General features: G+C 42.7%; 24 non-coding genes across 24 annotated transcripts; all 24 read right to left on the bottom strand.

Annotated features, from left to right (window-relative positions):
- Nucleotides 1-809: 809 nt before the first annotated feature.
- Nucleotides 810-892, bottom strand: TRNAL-AAG (transfer RNA leucine (anticodon AAG)). Its single transcript has one exon. It is a non-coding gene; the product is annotated as a tRNA-Leu (tRNA).
- Nucleotides 893-1,081: 189 nt separating this feature from the next.
- On the bottom strand, nucleotides 1,082-1,164 carry TRNAL-CAG (transfer RNA leucine (anticodon CAG)). Its single transcript has one exon. It is a non-coding gene; the product is annotated as a tRNA-Leu (tRNA).
- A 594-nt stretch (nucleotides 1,165-1,758) lies between these two features.
- TRNAL-UAG (transfer RNA leucine (anticodon UAG)) lies at nucleotides 1,759-1,841 on the bottom strand. Its single transcript has one exon. It is a non-coding gene; the product is annotated as a tRNA-Leu (tRNA).
- Nucleotides 1,842-3,851: 2,010 nt separating this feature from the next.
- Nucleotides 3,852-3,934, bottom strand: TRNAL-UAG (transfer RNA leucine (anticodon UAG)). Its single transcript has one exon. It is a non-coding gene; the product is annotated as a tRNA-Leu (tRNA).
- A 1,296-nt stretch (nucleotides 3,935-5,230) lies between these two features.
- Nucleotides 5,231-5,313, bottom strand: TRNAL-CAG (transfer RNA leucine (anticodon CAG)). Its single transcript has one exon. It is a non-coding gene; the product is annotated as a tRNA-Leu (tRNA).
- Nucleotides 5,314-7,054: 1,741 nt separating this feature from the next.
- Nucleotides 7,055-7,137, bottom strand: TRNAL-AAG (transfer RNA leucine (anticodon AAG)). Its single transcript has one exon. It is a non-coding gene; the product is annotated as a tRNA-Leu (tRNA).
- Nucleotides 7,138-7,326: 189 nt separating this feature from the next.
- TRNAL-CAG (transfer RNA leucine (anticodon CAG)) lies at nucleotides 7,327-7,409 on the bottom strand. The gene has a single exon. It is a non-coding gene; the product is annotated as a tRNA-Leu (tRNA).
- Nucleotides 7,410-8,041: 632 nt separating this feature from the next.
- TRNAL-UAG (transfer RNA leucine (anticodon UAG)) lies at nucleotides 8,042-8,124 on the bottom strand. Its single transcript has one exon. It is a non-coding gene; the product is annotated as a tRNA-Leu (tRNA).
- Nucleotides 8,125-9,422: 1,298 nt separating this feature from the next.
- On the bottom strand, nucleotides 9,423-9,505 carry TRNAL-CAG (transfer RNA leucine (anticodon CAG)). The gene has a single exon. It is a non-coding gene; the product is annotated as a tRNA-Leu (tRNA).
- A 621-nt stretch (nucleotides 9,506-10,126) lies between these two features.
- TRNAL-UAG (transfer RNA leucine (anticodon UAG)) lies at nucleotides 10,127-10,209 on the bottom strand. The gene has a single exon. It is a non-coding gene; the product is annotated as a tRNA-Leu (tRNA).
- Nucleotides 10,210-11,235: 1,026 nt separating this feature from the next.
- Nucleotides 11,236-11,318, bottom strand: TRNAL-AAG (transfer RNA leucine (anticodon AAG)). The gene has a single exon. It is a non-coding gene; the product is annotated as a tRNA-Leu (tRNA).
- A 189-nt stretch (nucleotides 11,319-11,507) lies between these two features.
- Nucleotides 11,508-11,590, bottom strand: TRNAL-CAG (transfer RNA leucine (anticodon CAG)). Its single transcript has one exon. It is a non-coding gene; the product is annotated as a tRNA-Leu (tRNA).
- A 632-nt stretch (nucleotides 11,591-12,222) lies between these two features.
- On the bottom strand, nucleotides 12,223-12,305 carry TRNAL-UAG (transfer RNA leucine (anticodon UAG)). Its single transcript has one exon. It is a non-coding gene; the product is annotated as a tRNA-Leu (tRNA).
- A 1,025-nt stretch (nucleotides 12,306-13,330) lies between these two features.
- Nucleotides 13,331-13,413, bottom strand: TRNAL-AAG (transfer RNA leucine (anticodon AAG)). The gene has a single exon. It is a non-coding gene; the product is annotated as a tRNA-Leu (tRNA).
- A 904-nt stretch (nucleotides 13,414-14,317) lies between these two features.
- On the bottom strand, nucleotides 14,318-14,400 carry TRNAL-UAG (transfer RNA leucine (anticodon UAG)). Its single transcript has one exon. It is a non-coding gene; the product is annotated as a tRNA-Leu (tRNA).
- Nucleotides 14,401-15,698: 1,298 nt separating this feature from the next.
- Nucleotides 15,699-15,781, bottom strand: TRNAL-CAG (transfer RNA leucine (anticodon CAG)). Its single transcript has one exon. It is a non-coding gene; the product is annotated as a tRNA-Leu (tRNA).
- A 632-nt stretch (nucleotides 15,782-16,413) lies between these two features.
- On the bottom strand, nucleotides 16,414-16,496 carry TRNAL-UAG (transfer RNA leucine (anticodon UAG)). Its single transcript has one exon. It is a non-coding gene; the product is annotated as a tRNA-Leu (tRNA).
- A 1,026-nt stretch (nucleotides 16,497-17,522) lies between these two features.
- On the bottom strand, nucleotides 17,523-17,605 carry TRNAL-AAG (transfer RNA leucine (anticodon AAG)). The gene has a single exon. It is a non-coding gene; the product is annotated as a tRNA-Leu (tRNA).
- A 189-nt stretch (nucleotides 17,606-17,794) lies between these two features.
- TRNAL-CAG (transfer RNA leucine (anticodon CAG)) lies at nucleotides 17,795-17,877 on the bottom strand. The gene has a single exon. It is a non-coding gene; the product is annotated as a tRNA-Leu (tRNA).
- A 632-nt stretch (nucleotides 17,878-18,509) lies between these two features.
- TRNAL-UAG (transfer RNA leucine (anticodon UAG)) lies at nucleotides 18,510-18,592 on the bottom strand. Its single transcript has one exon. It is a non-coding gene; the product is annotated as a tRNA-Leu (tRNA).
- A 1,026-nt stretch (nucleotides 18,593-19,618) lies between these two features.
- Nucleotides 19,619-19,701, bottom strand: TRNAL-AAG (transfer RNA leucine (anticodon AAG)). Its single transcript has one exon. It is a non-coding gene; the product is annotated as a tRNA-Leu (tRNA).
- Nucleotides 19,702-20,605: 904 nt separating this feature from the next.
- TRNAL-UAG (transfer RNA leucine (anticodon UAG)) lies at nucleotides 20,606-20,688 on the bottom strand. The gene has a single exon. It is a non-coding gene; the product is annotated as a tRNA-Leu (tRNA).
- A 1,025-nt stretch (nucleotides 20,689-21,713) lies between these two features.
- Nucleotides 21,714-21,796, bottom strand: TRNAL-AAG (transfer RNA leucine (anticodon AAG)). The gene has a single exon. It is a non-coding gene; the product is annotated as a tRNA-Leu (tRNA).
- A 189-nt stretch (nucleotides 21,797-21,985) lies between these two features.
- On the bottom strand, nucleotides 21,986-22,068 carry TRNAL-CAG (transfer RNA leucine (anticodon CAG)). The gene has a single exon. It is a non-coding gene; the product is annotated as a tRNA-Leu (tRNA).
- Nucleotides 22,069-22,446: the final 378 nt, after the last annotated feature.

Raw genomic sequence — 22,446 nt, 5'->3', positions numbered from 1 at the left:
TACTCACAAAATTACCTTGCCTGCGACCTCTCTCTTTATACACAAACAACTACTGCTCAGGAAGTAGGAAGGCAGAAGGTGGGGCAGTTTATGGAAATTTATGCTGTCAATGTGCCTTGCAGATTCATGCAGAATTTCTAGATCCTTGCTGGAAACAAGAGAGCAGGCCTTGTTTCAGATCAACTGTCCCTAGCAAGGAACGTCTGAGCACATCCATTCTTTTGCTCTCTAGCCCCTGGCTTGGGACTCACCCTCACTGGCTAAGGAGTGAAGTTCTGCATACCAACGTTACATAGAAGGTATGTTTGTGATTGGTTTGAGATGGGTGGGAGGTCAAGAGCAGGGAAAAGCAAGTCACCTTCACTTCTAGTCTCCTCTTCTATGCCTACCTGCCGTTCACTCACTCTGTCTTTGTTTCATTCTCTCCTTCCTCAACACCCCATCTCACTCACTCGCTCTATCATTTGTGCTCTTTCCCTTTGCTCTTCATTTCATAGTGGAAACATCTCTTGAATGGATCATTAGAAAATGAGGTTACATAAAATTAAAAATCTACTTATTGGAAACCAAAAATATCACAAGACTGAATGTAAGCCATTTCTTCAATAAAAGGGATTTTTTAGGCACCCCCCAAAAAACACATAAAACACCACTAGTGCTAGAAGAATATTATAAGAGCTTGAAGACAGAATTGGGCAAATTCATTTGCAGTTGAAACTGAAGTTTGGTACTTATTCAGATATTATATGCACTGCCAATTTTTAGCTGAGATTCTGAAGGAACGCAGAGACAAAATGGACTTAGAGTTTTGTCAGAAGTGGGATTCGAACCCACGCCTCCAGGAGAGACTGCAGCCTTAACGCAGCGCCTTAGACCACTCGGCCATCCTGACCACATGTTGCTTGTCCATCTACATAGTGAGAAAGATAGTGTGAACAAAAAAAACACATATCTTAGGCCATAAGTGGCTATAGCAAGAAAAAAACTCACTGCACTTTTCCAAAAAGACAACCATATAAGCCCATGTGAGGGAAATGATCTGATTTTCTCCCTCAAGAAAAAAGAATATTAAACACAGGTTTGTCAGAAGTGGGATTTGAACCCACGCCTCCAGAAGAGACTGCGACCTGAACGCAGTGCCTTAGACCACTCGGCCATCCTGACTTGCATTTGAAGCACCTTCCACAAGCCAGACAGCCATGCAAGTTTGGTACCGAAAAGGCATGCCCTCAATTTATTTATCCCATTATAAGCATTTCCAACAGATCTTTGAACAATCCATACAGAGCAGTACCTATGAAGAACTCTTTAGACCTTTAAAGCGTACAAAGAGAAAGTGCTATTCACCAGCCACTTGAACGGCCCAAAGCTGCTTTGAAATTGAGTCAACAGCCACATCTTGGCTGACTAAAGCAAATTCAACAAGGGAGCTCAATGTCACAACATAGGGTGGAATACGCAAATCTAAGCAGCCCCTGATCACAGCCCTGAGGACATTGCTGTAAGTGTGCTGGAGTACAGCTGTCTACCAGGTGCTTGGCATTCTTCCAAATTTGCATGGCCTGTCTGGCCAGGGAATACAAGAGCATGACTCTTCTAGATGAGCTCTTACATGGGTCCTAAGCTCATTTGGTAAGGATTGCACTTTATCAGCAAGACTTTGTACAACAGGAAGGAATAACGTCCCAGGTGAAGAAGAACAGATGCAACTTCCATCAGATGTTATCCTGATGAAGAAGATTATATCTCCAAAAGTCATGTCAGAAGTGGGATTCGAACCCACGCCGCCAGAGGAGACTGCGGCCTAAACACAGCGCCTTAGACCACTCGGCCATCCTGACAGTGAGGAGTCCTAAGAAATGTATAAAAGTCACTCAGAAATTTCTGCGTCCATGCAAGCTTGAAATAATTTCAACCTTCAAACACAAGGTGAAACTTTTTGCACAGGACAATAAACACAGAAGATCACATATGAAAGCATTTAATTTCACAGGTGTACTGTTTTTATGCTTTTAGAATAACTTATACCTCTCACCAGCTATTTAGGGTTCTGTATCCTACTCACAAAATTACCTTGCCTGCGACCTTTCTCTCTATACACAAACAACTACTGCTCAGGAAGTAGGAAGGCAGAAGGTGGGGCAGTTTATGCAAATTTATGCTGTCAATGTGCCTTGCACATTCATGCAGAATTTCTAGATCCTTGCTGGAAACAAGAGAGCAGGCCTTGTTTCAGATCAACTGTCCCTAGCAAGGAACGTCTGAGCACATCCATTCTTTTGCTCTCTAGCCCCTGGCTTGGGACTCACCCTCACTGGCTGAGGAGTGAAGTTCTGCATACCAACGTTGCATAGAAGGTATGTTTGTGATTGGTTTGAGATGGGTGGGAGGTCAAGAGCAGGGAAAAGCAAGTCACTTTCACTTCTAGTCTCCTCTTCTATGCCTACCTGCCGTTCACTCACTCTGTCTTTGTTTCATTCTCTCCTTCCTCAACACCCCATCTCACTCACTCGCTCTATCATTTGTGCTCTTTCCCCTTGCTCTTCATTTCATAGTGGAAACATCTCTTGAATGGATCATTAGAAAATGAGGTTACATAAAATTAAAAATCTACTTATTGGAAACCAAAAATATCACAAGACTGAATGTAAGCCATTTCTTCAATAAAAGGGATTTTTTAGGCACCCCCCAAAAAACACATAAAACACCACTAGTGATAGAAGAATATTATAAGAGCTTGAAGACAGAATTGGGCAAATTCATTTGCAGTTGAAACTGAAGTTTGGTACTTATTCAGATATTATATGCACTGCCAATTTTTAGCTGAGATTCTGAAGGAACGCAGAGACAAAATGGACTTAAAGTTTTGTCAGAAGTGGGATTTGAACCCACACCTCCAGGAGAGACTGCGGCCTTAACGCAGCGGCTTAGACCACTCGGCCATCCTAACCACATGTTGCTTGGCCATCTACATAGTGAGAAAGATAGTGTGAACAAAAAAAACACACATCTTAGGCCATAAGTGGCTATAGCAAGAAAAAAACTCACTGCACTTTTCCAAAAAGACAACCATATAAGCCCATGTGAGGGAAATGATCTGATTTTCTCCCTCAAGAAAAAAGAAGATTAAACACAGGTTTGTCAGAAGTGGGATTTGAACCCACGCCTCCAGAAGAGACTGCCACCTGAACGCAGCACCTTAGACCACTCGGCCATCCTGACTTGCGTTTGAAGCACCTTCCACAAGCCAGACAGCCATGCAAGTTTGGTACCGAAAAGGCATGCCCTCAATTTATTTATCCCATTATAAGCATTTCCAACAGATCTTTGAACAATCCATACAGAGCAGTACCTATGAAGAACTCTTTAGACCTTTAAAGCGTACAAAGAGAAAGTGCTATTCACCAGCCACTTGAACTGCCCAAAGCTGCTTTGAAATTGAGTCAACAGCCACATCTTGGCTGACTAAAGCAAATTCAACAAGGGAGCTCAATGTCACAACATAGGGTGGAATACGCAAATCTAAGCAGCCCCTGATCACAGCCCTGAGGACATTGCTGTAAGTGTGCTGGAGTACAGCTGTCTACCAGGTGCTTGGCATTCTTCCAAATTTGCATGGCCTGTCTGGCCAGGGAATACAAGAGCATGACTCTTCTAGATGAGCTCTTACATGGGTCCTAAGCTCATTTGGTAAGGATTGCACTTTATCAGCAAGACTTTGTACAACAGAAATATATGAGAAACCCAAGCTCTCTTGACTAGACGAGGACGGAATAACGTCCCAGGTGAAGAAGAACAGATGCAACTTCCATCAGATGTTATCCTGATGAAGATTATATCTCCAAAAGTCATGTCAGAAGTGGGATTCGAACCCACGCCTCCAGAGGAGACTGCGGCCTAAACACAGCGCCTTAGACCACTCGGCCATCCTGACAGTGAAGAGTCCTAAGAAATGTATAAAAGTCACTCAGAAATTTCTGCGTCCATGCAAGCTTGAAATAATTTCAACCTTCAAACACAAGGTGCAACTTTTTGCACAGGACAATAAACACAGAAGATCACATATGAAAGCATTTCATTTCACAGGTGTACTGTTTTTATGCTTTTAGAATAACTTATACCTCTCACCAGCTATTTAGGGTTCTGTATCCTACTCACAAAATTACCTTGCCTGCGACCTTTCTCTCTATACACAAACAACTACTGCTCAGGAAGTAGGAAGGCAGAAGGTGGGGCAGTTTATGCAAATTTATGCTGTAATATGTGCCTTGCACATTCATGCAGAATTTCTAGATCCTTGCTGGAAACAAGAGAGCAGGCCTTGTTTCAGATCAACTGTTCCTAGCAAGGAACGTCTGAGCACATCCATTCTTTTGCTCTCTAGCCCCTGGCTTGGGACTCACCCTCACTGGCTGAGGAGTGAAGTTCTGCATACCAACGTTGCATAGAAGGTATGTTTGTGATTGGTTTGAGATGGGTGGGAGGTCAAGAGCAGGGAAAAGCAAGTCACTTTCACTTCTAGTCTCCTCTCCTATGCCTACCTGCCGTTCACTCACTCTGTCTTTGTTTCATTCTCTCCTTCCTCAACACCCCATCTCACTCACTCGCTCTATCATTTGTGCTCTTTCCCCTTGCTCTTCATTTCATAGTGGAAACATCTCTTGAATGGATCATTAGAAAATGAGGTTACATAAAATTAAAAATCTACTTATTGGAAACCAAAAATATCACAAGACTGAATGTAAGCCATTTCTTCAATAAAAGGGATTTTTTAGGCACCCCCCAAAAAACACATAAAACACCACTAGTGATAGAAGAATATTATAAGAGCTTGAAGACAGAATTGGGCAAATTCATTTGCAGTTGAAACTGAAGTTTGGTACTTATTCAGATATTATATGCACTGCCAATTTTTAGCTGAGATTCTGAAGGAACGCAGAGACAAAATGGACTTAAAGTTTTGTCAGAAGTGGGATTCGAACCAACACCTCCAGGAGAGACTGCGGCCTTAACGCAGCGCCTTAGACCACTCGGCCATCCTGACCACATGTTGCTTGTCCTTCTACATAGTGAGAAAGATAGTGTGAACAAAAAAAACACACATCTTAGGCCATAAGTGGCTATAGCAAGAAAAAAACTCACTGCACTTTTCCAAAAAGACAACCATATAAGCCCATGTGAGGGAAATGATCTGATTTTCTCCCTCAAAAAAAAAGATTAAACACAGGTTTGTCAGAAGTGGGATTTGAACCCACGCCTCCAGAAGAGACCGCGACCTGAACGCAGCACCTTAGACCACTCGGCCATCCTGACTTGCATTTGCAGCACCTTCCACAAGCCAGACAGCCATGCAAGTTTGGTACCGAAAAGGCATGTCCTCAATTTATTTATCCCATTATAAGCATTTCCAACAGATCTTTGAACAATCCATACAGAGCAGTACCTATGAAGAACTCTTTAGACCTTTAAAGCGTACAAAGAGAAAGTGCTATTCACCAGCCACTTGAACGGCCCAAAGCTGCTTTGAAATTGAGTCAACAGCCACATCTTGGCTGACTAAAGCAAATTCAACAAGGGAGCTCAATGTCACAACATAGGGTGGAATACGCAAATCTAAGCAGCCCCTGATCACAGCCCTGAGGACATTGCTGTAAGTGTGCTGGAGTACAGCTGTCTACCAGGTGCTTGGCATTCTTCCAAATTTGCATGGCCTGTCTGGCCAGGGAATACAAGAGCATGACTCTTCTAGATGAGCTCTTACATGGGTCCTAAGCTCATTTGGTAAGGATTGCACTTTATCAGCAAGACTTTGTACAACAGAAATATATGAGAAACCCAAGCTCTCTTGACTAGACGAGGACGGAATAACGTCCCAGGTGAAGACAAACAGATGCAACTTCCATCAGATGTTATCCTGATGAAGAAGATTATATCTCCAAAAGTCATTTCAGAAGTGGGATTCGAACCCACGTCTCCAGAGGAGACTGCAGCCTAGACACAGCGCCTTAGACCACTCGGCCATCCTGACAGTGAAGAGTCCTAAGAAATGTATAAAAGTCACTCAGAAATTTCTGCGTCCATGCAAGCTTGAAATAATTTCAACCTTCAAACACAAGGTGCAACTTTTTGCACAGGACAATAAACACAGAAGATCACATATGAAAGCATTTCATTTCACAGGTGTACTGTTTTTATGCTTTTAGAATAACTTATACCTCTCACCAGCTATTTAGGGTTCTGTATCCTACTCACAAAATTATCTTGCCTGCGACCTCTCTCTTTATACACAAACAACTACTGCTCAGGAAGTAGGAAGGCAGAAGGTGGGGCAGTCGATGCAAATTTATGCTGTCAATGTGCCTTGCAGATTCATGCAGAATTTCTAGATCCTTGTTGGAAACAAGAGAGCAGGCCTTGTTTCAGATCAACTGTCCCTAGCAAGGAACGTCTGAGCACATCCATTCTTTTGCTCTCTAGCCCCTGGCTTGGGACTCACCCTCACTGGCTGAGGAGTGAAGTTCTGCATACCAATGTTGCATAGAAGGTATGTTTGTGATTGGTTTGAGATGGGTGGGAGGTCAAGAGCAGGGAAAAGCAAGTCACCTTCACTTCTAGTCTCCTCTTCTATGCCTACCTGCCGTTCACTCACTCTGTCTTTGTTTCATTCTCTCCTTCCTCAACACCCCATCTCACTCACTGGCTCTATCATTTGTGCTCTTTCCCCTTGCTCTTCATTTCATAGTGGAAACATCTCTTGAATGGATCATTAGAAAATTAGGTTACATAAAATTAAAAATCTACTTATTGGAAACCAAAAATATCACAAGACTGAATGTAAGCCATTTCTTCAATAAAAGGGATTTTTTAGGCACCCCCCAAAAAACACATAAAACACCACTAGTGCTAGAAGAATATTATAAGAGCTTGAAGACAGAATTGGGCAAACTCATTTGCAGTTGAAACTGAAGTTTTGTACTTATTCAGATATTATATGCACTGCCAATTTTTAGCTGAGATTCTGAAGGAACGCAGAGACAAAATGGACTTAAAGTTTTGTCAGAAGTGGGATTCGAACCCACGCCTCCAGGAGAGACTGCGGCCTTAACGCAGCACCTTAGACCACTCGGCCATCCTGACCACATGTTGCTTGTCCATATACATAGTGAGAAAGATAGTGTGAACAAAAAAAACACACATCTTAGGCCATAAGTGGCTATAGCAAGAAAAAAACTCACTGCACTTTTCCAAAAAGACAACCATATAAGCCCATGTAAGGGAAATGATCTGATTTTCTCCCTCAAGAAAAAAGAAGATTAAACACAGGTTTGTCAGAAGTGGGATTTGAACCCACGCCTCCAGAAGAGACTGCGACCTGAACGCAGCGCCTTAGACCACTCGGCCATCCTGACTTGCATTTGCAGCACCTTCCACAAGCCAGACAGCCATGCAAGTTTGGTACCGAAAAGGCATGCCCTCAATTTATTTATCCCATTATAAGCATTTCCAACAGATCTTTGAACAATCCATACAGAGCAGTACCTATGAAGAACTCTTTAGACCTTTAAAGCGTACAAAGAGAAAGTGCTATTCACCAGCCACTTGAATGGCCCAAAGCTGCTTTGAAATTGAGTCAACAGCCACATCTTGGCTGACTAAAGCAAATTCAACAAGGGAGCTCAATGTCACAACATAGGGTGGAATACGCAAATCTAAGCAGCCCCTGATCACAGCCCTGAGGACATTGCTGTAAGTGTGCTGGAGTACAGCTGTCTACCAGGTGCTTGGCATTCTTCCAAATTTGCATGGCCTGTCTGGCCAGGGAATACAAGAGCATGACTCTTCTAGATGAGCTCTTACATGGGTCCTAAGCTCATTTGGTAAGGATTGCACTTTATCAGCAAGACTTTGTACAACAGAAATATATGAGAAACCCAAGCTCTCTTGACTAGACGAGGACGGAATAACGTCCCAGGTGAAGACGAACAGATGCAACTTCCATCAGATGTTATCCTGATGAAGAAGATTATATCTCCAAAAGTCATGTCAGAAGTGGGATTCGAACCCACGCCTCCAGTGGAGACTGCGGCCTAAACACAGCACCTTAGACCACTCGGCCATCCTTACAGTGAAGAGTCCTAAGAAATGTATAAAAGTCACTCAGAAATTTCTGCGTCCATGCAAGCTTGAAATAATTTCAACCTTCAAACACAAGGTGCAACTTTTTGCACAAGACAATAAACACAGAAGATCACATATGAAAGCATTTCATTTCACAGGTGTACTGTTTTTATGCTTTTATAATAACTTATACCTCTCACCAGCTATTTAGGGTTCTGTATCCTACTCACAAAATTACCTTGCCTGCGACCTCTCTCTTTATACACAAACAACTACTGCTCAGGAAGTAGGAAGGCAGAAGGTGGGGCAGTTTATGCAAATTTATGCTGTCAATGTGCCTTGCAGATTCATTGCGAATTTCTAGATCCTTGCTGGAAACAAGAGAGCAGGCCTTGTTTCAGATCAACTGTCCCTAGCAAGGAACGTCTGAGCACATCCATTCTTTTGCTCTCTAGCCCCTGGCTTTGGACTCACCCTCACTGGCTGAGGAGTGAAGTTCTGCATACCAACGTTACATAGAAGGTATGTTTGTGATTGGTTTGAGATGGGTGGGAGGTCAAGAGCAGGGAAAAGCAAGTCACCTTCACTTCTAGTCTCCTCTTCTATGCCTACCTGCCGTTCACTCACTCTGTCTTTGTTTCATTCTCTCCTTCCTCAACACCCCATCTCACTCACTGGCTCTATCATTTGTGCTCTTTCCCCTTGCTCTTCATTTCATAGTGGAAACATCTCTTGAATGGATCATTAGAAAATGAGGTTACATAAAATTAAAAATCTACTTATTGGAAACCAAAAATATCACAAGACTGAATGTAAGCTATTTCTTCAATAAAATGGATTTTTTAGGCACCCCCCAAAAAACACATAAAACACCACTAGTGCTAGAAGAATATTATAAGAGCTTGAAGACAGAATTGGGCAAATTCATTTGCAGTTGAAACTGAAGTTTGGTACTTATTCAGATATTATATGCACTGCCAATTTTTAGCTGAGATTCTGAAGGAACGCAGAGACAAAATGGACTTAAAGTTTTGTCAGAAGTGGGATTCAAACCCACACCTCCAGGAGAGACTGTGGCCTTAACGCAGCGCCTTAGACCACTCGGCCATCCTGACCACACGTTGCTTGTTCATCTACATAGTGAGAAAGATAGTGTGAACAAAAAAAACACACATCTTAGGCCATGAGTGGCTATAGCAAGAAAAAAACTCACTGCACTTTTCCAAAAAGACAACCATATAAGCCCATGTGAGGGAAATGATCTGATTTTCTCCCTCAAGAAAAAAGAAGATTTAACACAGCTTTGTCAGAAGTGGGATTTGAACCCACGCCTCCAGAAGAGACTGCGACCTGAACGCAGCGCCTTAGACCACTCGGCCATCCTGACTTACATTTGCAGCACCTTCCACAAGCCAGACAGCCATGCAAGTGGGGTACTGAAAAGGCATGCCCTTAATTTATTTATCCCATTATAAGCATTTCCAACAGATCTTTGAACAATCCATACAGAGCAGTACCTATGAAGAACTCCTTAGACCTTTAATTAGTACAAAGAGAAAGTGCTATTCACCAGCCACTTGAACGGCCCAAAGCTGCTTTGAAATTGAGTCAACAGCCACATCTCTGCTGACTAAAGAGGGAGCTCAATGTCACAACATAGGGTGGAATACGCAAATCTAAGCAGCCCCTGATCACAGCCCTGAGGACATTGCTGTAAGTGTGCTGGAGTCCAGCTGTCTACCAGGTGCTTGGCATTCTTCCAAATTTGTATGGCCTGTCTGGCCAGGGAATAAAAGAGAATGACTCTTCTAGATGAGCTCTTACATGGGTCCTAAGCTCATTTGGTAAGGATTGCACTTTATCAGCAAGACTTTGTACAACAGAAATATATGAGAAACCCAAGCTCTCTTGACTAGACGAGGACAGAATAACGTCCCAGGTGAAGACGAACAGAAGCAACTTCCATCAGATGTTATCCTGATGAAGAAGATTATATCTCCAAAAGTCATTTCAGAAGTGGGATTCGAACCCACGCCTCCAGAGAAGACTGCGGCCTAAACACAGCGCCTTAGACCACTCGGCCATCCTGACAGTGAAGAGTCCTAAGAAATGTATAAAAGTCACTCAGAAATTTCTGCGTCCATGCAAGCTTGAAATAATTTTAACCTTCAAACACAAGGTGCAACTTTTTGCACAGGACAATAAACACAGAAGATCACATATGAAAGCATTTCATTTCACAGGTGTACTGTTTTTATGCTTTTAGAATAACTTATACCTCTCACCAGCTATTTAGGGTTCTGTATCCTACTCACAAAATTACCTTGCCTGCGACCTTTCTCTCTATACACAAACAACTACTGCTCAGGAAGTAGGAAGGCAGAAGGTGGGGCAGTTTATGCAAATTTATGCTGTCAATGTGCCTTGCACATTCATGCAGAATTTCTAGATCCTTGCTGGAAACAAGAGAGCAGGCCTTGTTTCAGATCAACTGTCCCTAGCAAGGAACGTCTGAGCACATCCATTCTTTTGCTCTCTAGCCCTTGGCTTGGGACTCACCCTCACTGGCTGAGGAGTGAAGTTCTGCATACCAACGTTGCATAGAAGGTATGTTTGTGATTGGTTTGAGATGGGTGGGAGGTCAAGAGCAGGGAAAAGCAAGTCACTTTCACTTCTAGTCTCCTCTTCTATGCCTACCTGCCGTTCACTCACTCTGTCTTTGTTTCATTCTCTCCTTCCTCAACACCCCATCTCACTCACTCGCTCTATCATTTGTGCTCTTTCCCCTTGCTCTTCATTTCATAGTGGAAACATCTCTTGAATGGATCATTAGAAAATGAGGTTACATAAAATTAAAAATCTACTTATTGGAAACCAAAAATATCACAAGACTGAATGTAAGCCATTTCTTCAATAAAAGGGATTTTTTAGGCACCCCCCAAAAAACACATAAAACACCACTAGTGCTAGAAGAATATTATAAGAGCTTGAAGACAGAATTGGGCAAATTCATTTGCAGTTGAAACTGAAGTTTGGTACTTATTCAGATATTATATGCACTGCCAATTTTTAGCTGAGATTCTGAAGGAACGCAGAGACAAAATGGACTTAAAGTTTGGTCAGAAGTGGGATTCGAACCCACGCCTCCAGGAGAGACTGCAGCCTTAACGCAGCGCCTTAGACCACTCGGCCATCCTGACCACATGTTGCTTGTCCATCTACATAGTGAGAAAGATAGTGTGAACAAAAAAAACACACATCTTAGGCCATAAGTGGCTATAGCAAGAAAAAAACTCACTGCACAATTCCAAAAAGACAACCATATAAGCCCATGTGAGGGAAATGATCTGATTTTCTCCCTCAAGAAAAAAGAAGATTTAACACAGCTTTGTCAGAAGTGGGATTTGAACCCACGCCTCCAGAAGAGACTGCGACCTGAACGCAGCTCCTTAGACCACTCGGCCATCCTGACTTGCATTTGCAGCACCTTCCACAAGCCAGACAGCCATGCAAGTTTGGTACTGAAAAGGCATGCCCTCAATTTATTTATCCCATTATAAGCATTTCCAACAGATCTTTGAACAATCCATACAGAGCAGTACCTATGAAGAACTCTTTAGACCTTTAAAGCGTACAAAGAGAAAGTGCTATTCACCAGCCACTTGAATGGCCCAAAGCTGCTTTGAAATTGAGTCAACAGCCACATCTTGGCTGACTAAAGCAAATTCAACAAGGGAGCTCAATGTCACAACATAGGGTGGAATACGCAAATCTAAGCAGCCCCTGATCACAGCCCTGAGGACATTGCTGTAAGTGTGCTGGATTACAGCTGTCTACCAGGTGCTTGGCATTCTTCAAAATTTGCATGGCCTGTCTGGCCAGGGAATACAAGAGCATGACTCTTCTAGATGAGCTCTTACATGGGTCCTAAGCTCATTTGGTAAGGATTGCACTTTATCAGCAAGACTTTGTACAACAGAAATATATGAGAAACCCAAGCTCTCTTGACTAGACCAGGACGGAATAACGTCCCAGGTGAAGACGAACAGATGCAACTTCCATCAGATGTTATCCTGATGAAGAAGATTATATCTCCAAAAGTCATGTCAGAAGTGGGATTCGAACCCACACCTCCAGAGGAGACTGCGGCCTAAACACAGCGCCTTAGACCACTCGGCCATCCTGACAGTGAAGAGTCCTAAGAAATGTATAAAAGTCACTCAGAAATTTCTGCGTCCATGCAAGCTTGAAATAATTTCAACCTTCAAACACAAGGTGCACATTTTTGCACAGGACAATAAACACAGAAGATCACATATGAAAGCATTTCATTTCACTGGTGTACTGTTTTTATGCTTTTAGAATAACTTATACCTCTCACCAGCTATTTAGGGTTCTGTATCCTACTCACAAAATTACCTTGCCTGCGACCTCTCTCTTTATACACAAACAACTACTGCTCAGTAAGTAGGAAGGCAGAAGGTGGGGCAGTTTATGGAAATTTATGCTGTCAATGTGCCTTGCAGATTCATGCAGAATTTCTAGATCCTTGATGGAAACAAGAGAGCAGGCCTTGTTTCAGATCAACTGTCCCTAGCAAGGAACGTCTGAGCACATCCATTCTTTTGTTCTCTAGCCCCTGGCTTGGGACTCACCCTCACTGGCTGAGGAGTGAAGTTCTGCATACCAACGTTACATAGAAGGTATGTTTGTGATTGGTTTGAGATGGGTGGGAGGTCAAGAGCAGGGAAAAGCAAGTCACCTTCACTTCTAGTCTCCTCTTCTATGCCTACCTGCCGTTCACTCACTCTGTCTTTGTTTCATTCGCTCCTTCCTCAACACCCCATCTAACTCACTCGCTCTATCATTTGTGCTCTTTCCCCTTGCTCTTCATTTCATAGTGGAAACATCTCTTGAATGGATCATTAGAAAATGAGGTTACATAAAATTAAAAATCTACTTATTGGAAACCAAAAATATCACAAGACTGAATGTAAGCCATTTCTTCAATAAAAGGGATTTTTATGCACCCCCCAAAAAACACATAAAACACCACTAGTGCTAGAAGAATATTATAAGAGCTTGAAGACAGAATTGGGCAAATTCATTTGCAGTTGAAACTGAAGTTTGGTACTTATTCAGATATTATATGCACTGCCAATTTTTAGCTGAGATTCTGAAGGAACGCAGAGACAAAATCGACTTAAAGTTTTGTCAGAAGTGGGATTCGAACCCACGCCTCCAGGAGAGACTGCGGCCTTAACGCAGCGCCTTAGACCACTCGGCCATCCTGACCACATGTTGCTTGTCCATCTACATAGTGAGAAAGATAGTGTGAACAAAAAAAACACATATCTTAGGCCATAAGTGGCTATAGCAAGAAAAAAACTCACTGCACTTTTCCAAAAAGACAACCATATAAGCCCATGTGAGGGAAATGATCTGATTTTTTCCCTCAAGAAAAAAGAAGATTAAACACAGGTTTGTCAGAAGTGGGATTTGAACCCACGCCTCCAGAAGAGACTGCGACCTGAACGCAGCGCCTAAGACCACTCGGCCATCCTGATTTGCATTTGCAGCACCTTCCACAAGCCAGACAGCCATGCAAGTTTGGTACCGAAAAGGCATGCCCTCAATTTATTTATCCCATTATAAGCATTTCCAACAGATCTTTGAACAATCCATACAGAGCAGTACCTATGAAGAACTCTTTAGACCTTTAAAGCGTACAAAGAGAAAGTGCTATTCACCAGCCACTTGAACGGCCCAAAGCTGCTTTGAAATTGAGTCAACAGCCACATCTTGGCTGACTAAAGCAAATTCAACAAGGGAGCTCAATGTCACAACATAGGGTGGAATACGCAAATCTAAGCAGCCCCTGATCACAGCCCTGAGGACATTGCTGTAAGTGTGCTGGAGTACAGCTGTCTACCAGGTGCTTGGCATTCTTCCAAATTTGCATGGCCTGTCTGGCCAGGGAATACAAGAGCATGACTCTTCTAGATGAGCTCTTACATGGGTCCTAAGCTCATTTGGTAAGGATTGCACTTTATCAGCAAGACTTTGTACAACAGAAATATATGAGAAACCCAAGCTCTCTTGACTAGACGAGGACGGAATAACGTCCCAGGTGAAGAAGAACAGATGCAACTTCCATCAGATGTTATCCTGATGAAGAAGATTATATCTCCAAAAGTCATGTCAGAAATGGGATTCGAACCCACGCCTCCAGAGGAGACTGCGGCCTAAACACAGCGCCTTAGACCACTCGGCCATCCTGACAGTGAAGAGTCCTAAGAAATGTATAAAAGTCACTCAGAAATTTCTGCGTCCATGCAAGCTTGAAATAATTTCAACCTTCAAACACAAGGTGCAACTTTTTGCACAGGACAATAAACACAGAAGATCACATATGAAAGCATTTCATTTCACAGGTGTACTGTTTTTATGCTTTTAGAATAACTTATACCTCTCACCAGCTATTTAGGGTTCTGTATCCTACTCACAAAATTACCTTGCCTGCGACCTTTCTCTCTATACACAAACAACTACTGCTCAGGAAGTAGGAAGGCAGAAGGTGGGGCAGTTTATGCAAATTTATGCTGTCAATGTGCCTTGGAGATTCATGCAGAATTTCTAGATCCTTGTTGGAAACAAGAGAGCAGGCCTTGTTTCAGATCAACTGTCCCTAGCAAGGAACGTCTGAGCACATCCATTCTTTTGCTCTCTAGCCCCTGGCTTGGGACTCACCCTCACTGGCTGAGGAGTGAAGTTCTGCATACCAATGTTGCATAGAAGGTATGTTTGTGATTGGTTTGAGATGGGTGGGAGGTCAAGAGCAGGGAAAAGCAAGTCACCTTCACTTCTAGTCTCCTCTTCTATGCCTACCTGCCGTTCACTCACTCTGTCTTTGTTTCATTCTCTCCTTCCTCAACACCCCATCTCACTCACTGGCTCTATCATTTGTGCTCTTTCCCCTTGCTTTTCATTTCATAGTGGAAACATCTCTTGAATGGATCATTAGAAAATGAGGTTACATAAAATTAAAAATCTACTTATTGGAAACCAAAAATATCACAAGACTGAATGTAAGCCATTTCTTCAATAAAAGGGATTTTTTAGGCACCCCCCAAAAAACACATAAAACACCACTAGTGATAGAAGAATATTATAAGAGCTTGAAGACAGAATAGGGCAAATTCATTTGCAGTTGAAACTGAAGTTTGGTACTTATTCAGATATTATATGCACTGCCAATTTTTAGCTGAGATTCTGAAGGAACGCAGAGACAAAATGGACTTAAAGTTTTGTCAGAAGTGGGATTCGAACCCACACCTCCAGGAGAGACTGCAGCCTTAACGCAGCGCCTTAGACCACTCAGCCATCCTGATCACATGTTGCTTGTCCATCTACATAGCGAGAAAGATAGTGTGAACAAAAAAAACACACATCTTAGGCCATAAGTGGCTATAGCAAGAAAAAAACTCACTGCACTTTTCCAAAAAGACAACCATATAAGCCCATGTGAGGGAAATGATCTGATTTTCTCCCTCAAGAAAAAAGAAGATTAAACACAGGTTTGTCAGAAGTGGGATTTGAACCCACGCCTCCAGAAGAGACTGCGACCTGAACGCAGCGCCTTAGACCACTCGGCCATCCTGACTTCCATTTGCAGCACCTTCCACACGCCAAACAGCCATGCAAGTTTGGTACCGAAAAGGCATGCCCTCAATTTATTTATCCCATTATAAGCATTTCCAACAGATCTTTGAGCAATCCATACAGAGCAGTACCTATGAAGAACTCTTTAGACCTTTAAAGCGTACAAAGAGAAAGTGCTATTCACCAGCCACTTGAACGGCCCAAAGCTGCTTTGAAATTGAGTCAACAGCCACATCTTGGCTGACTAAAGCAAATTCAACAAGGGAGCTCAATGTCACAACATAGGGTGGAATACGCAAATCTAAGCAGCCCCTGATCACAGCCCTGAGGACATTGCTGTAAGTGTGCTGGAGTACAGCTGTCTACCAGGTGCTTGGCATTCTTCCAAATTTGCATGGCCTGTCTGGCCAGGGAATACAAGAGCATGACTCTTCTAGATGAGCTCTTACATGGGTCCTAAGCTCATTTGGTAAGGATTGCACTTTATCAGCAAGACTTTGTACAACAGAAATATATGAGAAACCCAAGCTCTCTTGACTAGACGAGGACGGAATAACGTCCCAGGTGAATACGAACAGATGCAACTTCCATCAGATGTTATCCTGATGAAGAAGATTATATCTCCAAAAGTCATGTCAGAAGTGGGATTCGAACCCACGCCTCCAGAGGAGACTGCGGCCTAAACACAGCGCCTTAGACCACTTGGCCATCCTGACAGTGAAGAGTCCTAAGAAATGTATAAAAGTCACTCAGAAATTTCTGCGTCCATGCAAGCTTGAAATAATTTCAACCTTCAAACACAAGGTGCAACTTTTTGCACAAGACAATAAACACAGAAGATCACATATGAAAGCATTTCATTTCACAGGTGTACTGTTTTTATGCTTTTAGAATAACTTATACCTCTCACCAGCTATTTAGGGTTCTGTATCCTACTCACAAAATTACCTTGCCTGCGACCTCTCTCTTTATACACAAACAACTACTGCTCAGGAAGTAGGAAGGCAGAAGGTGGGGCAGTTTATGCAAATTTATGCTGTCAATGTGCCTTGCAGATTCATTGCGAATTTCTAGATCCTTGCTGGAAACAAGAGAGCAGGCCTTGTTTCAGATCAACTGTCCCTAGCAAGGAACGTCTGAGCACATCCATTCTTTTGCTCTCTAGCCCCTGGCTTTGGACTCACCCTCACTGGCTGAGGAGTGAAGTTCTGCATACCAACGTTACATAGAAGGTATGTTTGTGATTGGTTTGAGATGGGTGGGAGGTCAAGAGCAGGGAAAAGCAAGTCACCTTCACTTCTAGTCTCCTCTTCTATGCCTACCTGCCGTTCACTCACTCTGTCTTTGTTTCATTCTCTCCTTCCTCAACACCCCATCTCACTCACTGGTTCTATCATTTGTGCTCTTTCCCCTTGCTCTTCATTTCATAGTGGAAACATCTCTTGAATGGATCATTAGAAAATGAGGTTACATAAAATTAAAAATCTACTTATTGGAAACCAAAAATATCACAAGACTGAATGTAAGCTATTTCTTCAATAAAATGGATTTTTTAGGCACCCCCCAAAAAACACATAAAACACCACTAGTGCTAGAAGAATATTATAAGAGCTTGAAGACAGAATTGGGCAAATTCATTTGCAGTTGAAACTGAAGTTTGGTACTTATTCAGATATTATATGCACTGCCAATTTTTAGCTGAGATTCTGAAGGAACGCAGAGACAAAATGGACTTAAAGTTTTGTCAGAAGTGGGATTCAAACCCACGCCTCCAGGAGAGACTGCGGCCTTAACGCAGCGCCTTAGACCACTCGGCCATCCTGACCACATGTTGCTTGTTCATCTACATAGTGAGAAAGATAGTGTGAACAAAAAAAACACACATCTTAGGCCATGAGTGGCTATAGCAAGAAAAAAACTCACTGCACTTTTCCAAAAAGACAACCATATAAGCCCATGTGAGGGAAATGATCTGATTTTCTCCCTCAAGAAAAAAGAAGATTAAACACAGGTTTGTCAGAAGTGGGATTTGAACCCACGCCTCCAGAAGAGACTACGACCTGAACGCAGCGCCTTAGACCACTCGGCCATCCTGACTTGCATTTGCAGCACCTTCCACAAGCCAGACAGCCATGCAAGTGGGGTACCGAAAAGGCATGCCCTCAATTTATTTATCCCATTATAAGCATTTCCAACAGATCTTTGAACAATCCATACAGAGCAGTACCTATGAAGAACTCCTTAGACCTTTAATGAGTACAAAGAGAAAGTGCTATTCACCAGCCACTTGAACGGCCCAAAGCTGCTTTGAAATTGAGTCAATAGCCACATCTTGGCTGACTAAAGCAAATTCAACAAGGGATCTCAATGTCACAACATAGGGTGGAATTCGCAAATCTAAGCAGCCCCTGATCACTGCCCTGAGGAAATTGCTGTAAGTGTGCTGGAGTCCAGCTGTCTACCAGGTGCTTGGCATTCTTCCAAATTTGTATGGCCTGTCTGGCCAGGGAATACAAGAGAATGACTCTTCTAGATGAGCTCTTACATGGGTCATAAGCTCATTTGGTAAGGATTGCACTTTATCAGCAAGACTTTGTACAACGGAAATATATGAGAAACCCAAGCTCTCTTGACTAGACGAGGACAGAATAACGTCCCAGGTGAAGACGAACAGAAGCAACTTCCATCAGATGTTATCCTGATGAAGAAGATTATATCTCCAAAAGTAATTTCAGAAGTGGGATTCGAACCCACGCCTCCAGAGGAGACTGCGGCCTAAACACAGCGCCTTAGACCACTCGGCCATCCTGACAGTGAAGAGTCCTAAGAAATGTATAAAAGTCACTCAGAAATTTCTGCGTCCATGCAAGCTTGAAATAATTTCAACCTTCAAACACAAGGTGCAACTTTTTGCACAGGACAATAAACACAGAAGATCACATATGAAAGCATTTCATTTCACAGGTGTACTGTTTTTATGCTTTTAGAATAACTTATACCTCTCACCAGCTATTTAGGGTTCTGTATCCTACTCACAAAATTACCTTGCCTGCGACCTTTCTCTCTATACACAAACAACTACTGCTCAGGAAGTAGGAAGGCAGAAGGTGGGGCAGTTTATGCAAATTTATGCTGTCAATGTGCCTTGCACATTCATGCAGAATTTCTAGATCCTTGCTGGAAACAAGAGAGCAGGCCTTGTTTCAGATCAACTGTCCCTAGCAAGGAACGTCTGAGCACATCCATTCTTTTGCTCTCTAGCCCCTGGCTTGGGACTCACCCTCACTGGCTGAGGAGTGAAGTGCTGCATACCAACGTTGCATAGAAGGTATGTTTGTGATTGGTTTGAGATGGGTGGGAGGTCAAGAGCAGGGAAAAGCAAGTCACTTTCACTTCTAGTCTCCTCTTCTATGCCTACCTGCCGTTCACTCACTCTGTCTTTGTTTCATTCTCTCCTTCCTCAACACCCCATCTCACTCACTCGCTCTATCATTTGTGCTCTTTCCCCTTGCTCTTCATTTCATAGTGGAAACATCTCTTGAATGGATCATTAGAAAATGAGGTTACATAAAATAAAAAATCTACTTATTGGAAACCAAAAATATCACAAGACTGAATGTAAGCCATTTCTTCAATAAAAGGGATTTTTTAGGCACCCCCCAAAAAACACATAAAACACCACTAGTGCTAGAAGAATATTATAAGAGCTTGAAGACAGAATTGGGCAAATTCATTTGCAGTTGAAACTGAAGTTTGGTACTTATTCAGATATTATATGCACTGCCAATTTTTAGCTGAGATTCTGAAGGAACGCAGAGACAAAATGGACTTAAAGTTTTGTCAGAAGTGGGATTCGAACCCACGCCTCCAGGAGAGACTGCGGCCTTAACGCAGCGCCTTAGACCACTCGGCCATCCTGACCACATGTTGCTTGTCCATCTACATAGTGAGAAAGATAGTGTGAACAAAAAAAACACACATCTTAGGCCATAAGTGGCTATAGCAAGAAAAAAACTCACTGCACTTTTCCAAAAAGACAACCATATAAGCCCATGTGAGGGAAATGATCTGATTTTCTCCCTCAAGAAAAAAGAAGATTAAACACACGTTTGTCAGAAGTGGGATTTGAACCCACGCATCCAGAAGAGACTGCAACCTGAACGCAGCGCCTTAGACCACTCGGCCATCCTGACTTGCATTTGCAGCACCTTCCACAAGCCAGACAGCCATGCAAGTTTGGTACCGAAAAGGCATGCCCTCAATTTATTTATCCCATTATAAGCATTTCCAACAGATCTTTGAACAATCCATACAGAGCAGTACCTATGAAGAACTCTTTAGACCTTTAAAGCGTACAAAGAGAAAGTGCTATTCACCAGCCACTTGAATGGCCCAAAGCTGCTTTGAAATTGAGTCAACAGCCACATCTTGGCTGACTAAAGCAAATTCAACAAGGGAGCTCAATGTCACAACATAGGGTGGAATACGCAAATCTAAGCAGCCCCTGATCACAGCCCTGAGGACATTGCTGTAAGTGTGCTGGAGTACAGCTGTCTACCAGGTGCTTGGCATTCTTCCAAATTTGCATGGCCTGTCTGGCCAGGGAATACAAGAGCATGACTCTTCTAGATGAGCTCTTACATGGGTCCTAAGCTCATTTGGTAAGGATTGCACTTTATCAGCAAGACTTTGTACAACAGAAATATATGAGAAACCCAAGCTCTCTTGACTAGACCAGGACGGAATAACGTCCCAGGTGAAGACGAACAGATGCAACTTCCATCAGATGTTATCCTGATGAAGAAGATTATATCTCCAAAAGTCATGTCAGAAGTGGGATTCGAACCCACGCCTCCAGAGGAGACTGCGGCCTAAACACAGCGCCTTAGACCACTCGGCCATCCTGACAGTGAAGAGTCCTAAGAAATGTATAAAAGTCACTCAGAAATTTCTGCGTCCATGCAAGCTTGAAATAATTTCAACCTTCAAACACAAGGTGCAAATTTTTGCACAGGACAATAAACACAGAAGATCACATATGAAAGCATTTCATTTCACAGGTGTACTGTTTTTATGCTTTTAGAATAACTTATACCTCTCACCAGCTATTTAGGGTTCTGTATCCTACTCACAAAATTACCTTGCCTGCGACCTCTCTCTTTATACACAAACAACTACTGCTCAGGAAGTAGGAAGGCAGAAGGTGGGGCAGTTTATGGAAATTTATGCTGTCAATGTGCCTTGCAGATTCATGCAGAATTTCTAGATCCTTGCTGGAAACAAGAGAGCAGGCCTTGTTTCAGATCAACTGTCCCTAGCAAGGAACGTCTGAGTACATCCATTCTTTTGCTCTCTAGCCCCTGGCTTGGGACTCACCCTCACTGGCTGAGGAGTGAAGTTATGCATACCAACGTTACATAGAAGGTATGTTTGTGATTGGTTTGAGATGGGTGGGAGGTCAAGAGCAGGGAAAAGCAAGTCACCTTCACTTCTAGTCTCCTCTTCTATGCCTACCTGCCGTTCACTCACTCTGTCTTTGTTTCATTCTCTCCTTCCTCAACACCCCATCTCACTCACTCGCTCTATCATTTGTGCTCTTTCCCCTTGCTCTTCATTTCATAGTGGAAACATCTCTTGAATGGATCATTAGAAAATGAGGTTACATAAAATTAAAAATCTACTTATTGGAAACCAAAAATATCACAAGACTGAATGTAAGCCATTTCTTCAATAAAAGGGATTTTTTAGGCACCCCCAAAAAACACATAAAACACCACTAGTGCTAGAAGAATATTATAAGAGCTTGAAGACAGAATTGGGCAAATTCATTTGCAGTTGAAACTGAAGTTTGGTACTTATTCAGATATTATATGCACTGCCAATTTTTTGCTGAGATTCTGAAGGAACGCAGAGACAAAATGGACTTAAAGTTTTGTCAGAAGTGGGATTCGAACCCACGCCTGCAGGAGAGACTGCGGCCTTAACGCAGCGCCTTAGACCACTCGGCCATCCTGACCACATGTTGTTTGTCCATCTACATAGTGAGAAAGATAGTGTGAACAAAAAAAACACATATCTTAGGCCATAAGTGGCTATAGCAAGAAAAAAACTCACTGCACTTTTCCAAAAAGACAACCATATAAGCCCATGTGAGGGAAACGATCTGATTTTCTCCCTCAAGAAAAAAGAAGATTAAACACAGGTTTGTCAGAAGTGGGATTTGAACCCACGCCTCCAGAAGAGACTGCGACCTGAACGCAGCGCCTTAGACCACTCGGCCATCCTGACTTGCATTTGCAGCACCTTCCACAAGCCAGACAGCCATGCAAGTTTGGTACCGAAAAGGCATGCCCTCAATTTATTTATCCCATTATAAGCATTTCCAACAGATTTTTGAACAATCCATACAGAGCAGTACCTATGAAGAACTCTTTAGACCTTTAAAGCGTACAAAGAGAAAGTGCTATTCACCAGCCACTTGAACGGCCCAAAGCTGCTTTGAAATTGAGTCAACAGCCACATCTTGGCTGACTAAAGCAAATTCAACAAGGGAGCTCAATGTCACAACATAGGGTGGAATACGCAAATCTAAGCAGCCCCTGATCACAGCCCTGAGGACATTGCTGTAAGTGTGCTGGAGTACAGCTGTCTACCAGGTGCTTGGCA

The sequence above is a fragment of the Lissotriton helveticus genome, chromosome 8, assembly GCF_964261635.1.
Source record: "Lissotriton helveticus chromosome 8, aLisHel1.1, whole genome shotgun sequence".
Classification (NCBI taxonomy): Eukaryota; Metazoa; Chordata; class Amphibia; order Caudata; family Salamandridae; genus Lissotriton; species Lissotriton helveticus.
This window is presented reverse-complemented; position numbering and strand designations above follow the sequence as displayed.